The 2173-nt window shown below is 29.3% G+C and overlaps 1 pseudogene; it reads right to left on the bottom strand.

The window, feature by feature from the left end:
- Window positions 1-953: 953 nt before the first annotated feature.
- Window positions 954-1072, bottom strand: LOC120598465 (uncharacterized; annotated as a pseudogene).
- Window positions 1073-2173: the final 1101 nt, after the last annotated feature.

Here is a 2173-nt window from a genome sequence, read left to right on the forward strand (position 1 = left end):
GGAGAGTCTTGAGCAGAGACGTAACACGGGAACTTACACATGAATTTGCAGTTTGTAAATCTGGTTTTTTAATCTTTAAAATAATGACCTACTTTTTATCTCTTTGTTCAGATATACTTGGTTGTATGTGTGTGTGTTGTTATGTATATATAAAAAAGCTTCCCCTAATATGAGGTTATAAAAATATTCTCATTTTTTCATCTAATTGTTTTAAATACTTATTTAAAACTTTTATCTACTTAGAATGTATGTCCTTTCAATCCACCTACAAATGTATGTCCTTTCAGTCCTACATGGAAAGCCAAGTTTTCCAACATCTTTACTGAGTAGCGTTTGCTTTCTACATTTTATGATACCAAGTCTGTTATATACCAAGTGTCTATATATGCGTATGTTTCTTGACTCAAAATTCTCTTTAAAAGGTTCATTAAATAAAACATTATTATTTTAATTTGCATAGCAGTATAAACATCTTTCTATCTGTAGGGTGAATTTCCCTATTCTTTTTTTACAAAAAAATAGCTAAACGCATAATTTAACTCTCATATAAATTTACTTTGTTCATCCAAGCACTCTGTTGGAATTATCATTGCATATACATAGAATTTTGAAGACATTAAGAGATAATTGACATTTTAAAAGTAGTATGCCTTTTTACCCAGGGAAACTGTCTATCTTTCCATTTATTCAGGTCTTCTTTTATGTCCTTCATATATGTTATATAATTTTCTCTATAAAAATGTTGCAGACTTTAGGTTAACATAATTCTGCGGAATTTTAAAATAATATTGCTTTTGTAAAGGGTTTTACTTTTCTACAACAAATGCTGGTTGGTTACTGTTTTTTGTTTGTTTTGTTTTGTTTCGTTTTAGGTGAGGCAACCTTTGGTTGACCTCACAGATTGCAAGGACCTTGTCAGCTTACAATCCCTTTTTAATTTTTTTTATTTTTTACACCTACAGCACTTGGTCTTCCTAAGTGGTCTCCCATCCAAGTACTAACCAGGCCCGATTCTGCTTAACTTCCGAGATCAGACGGGATCGGGCTTGTTCAGGGTAGCATGGCTGTAGACGGTTATTGTCGATATGAAGTAATGATTCATTTTTAAGTTGATCTTGAAGATAGCATATCTGCTGAACCAATTGATTCATTCTAATACTGTCTCCATTGCTTTTCTTTAATTTTATAGGTAAATATCTGGCACATGGAAACACTGATTTTTACTTGTTTGTTCTGTTATTATTTAACATTGGACATCCATGTTGGATTGTAGCAGTAATGGAACCAATCTGAACTTATCCCTGTGTTTAATGAGAATGCCTCTAATCTTTTAGCTGCTTTTCCAATCTTTTAAATGCCTTTTTTTTTTTTTAATCAGTCTAAGGAAATTTTCATGTTTCTAGTTAACTAAGTCCATTAACTTACATGTGGTAATGTTATCAAAAGTTTCTTTTTCTTCTATTAAAATATCCTTTGACTTTTCTGCTTCATGTGTTAATATACTGATTCACAGTGATAGATTTTTAAATACTGAACCCTCTTTGCCTTTCTAGATAAACCCCTTTAGGTCACAATTCTTACTGTATTACTAATTTTATTTACTAATATTTTTATATATACACATATATATGAGGGAATTTCATATATATAATTATTATATATATATCATTATTATTGTTTATGTTGTTCTTTTCTGGTTTCAGTATCAAGAACATATTAACTTTATAAAGTAAATTGTATAGACCTCTTTATTCAGTAATCACCATCGTCTGCAAGCATTTAGGGCAAGTGCACCCTTACAACTGACATGTTGGATAGTCAAAATATCTGTTATAAGAATGTGTGTACAACAAAAATTTAAATAAGATCAGGTTTCCAAATAATATAAACATAATTATATAAATATAGATAGATATATGTAGACATAAATGTACACATTTTGGCCCTTTTTAAAAAACACGCACATAGAAAAAGGAAAAACCCTAAACTAAAAAATTAACAATAATTTTAGAAGATATAATTATATAAATTTTCTTTTCTTTATTTTCTCAACATTTCCCTTATTTTCTATATTGTACATAGATCTTTTTGTTATGGTAAAGAATCCAGAGTATATATAAAATGAAATGGTTAGGATTTCTTTTATTTTCAGTTCTAATAGTCCATGAAGCTA

This window comes from Pteropus medius, unplaced genomic scaffold (assembly GCF_902729225.1).
Source record: "Pteropus medius unplaced genomic scaffold, Ma_sr-lr_union100, whole genome shotgun sequence".
Lineage (NCBI taxonomy): Eukaryota > Metazoa > Chordata > Mammalia > Chiroptera > Pteropodidae > Pteropus > Pteropus medius.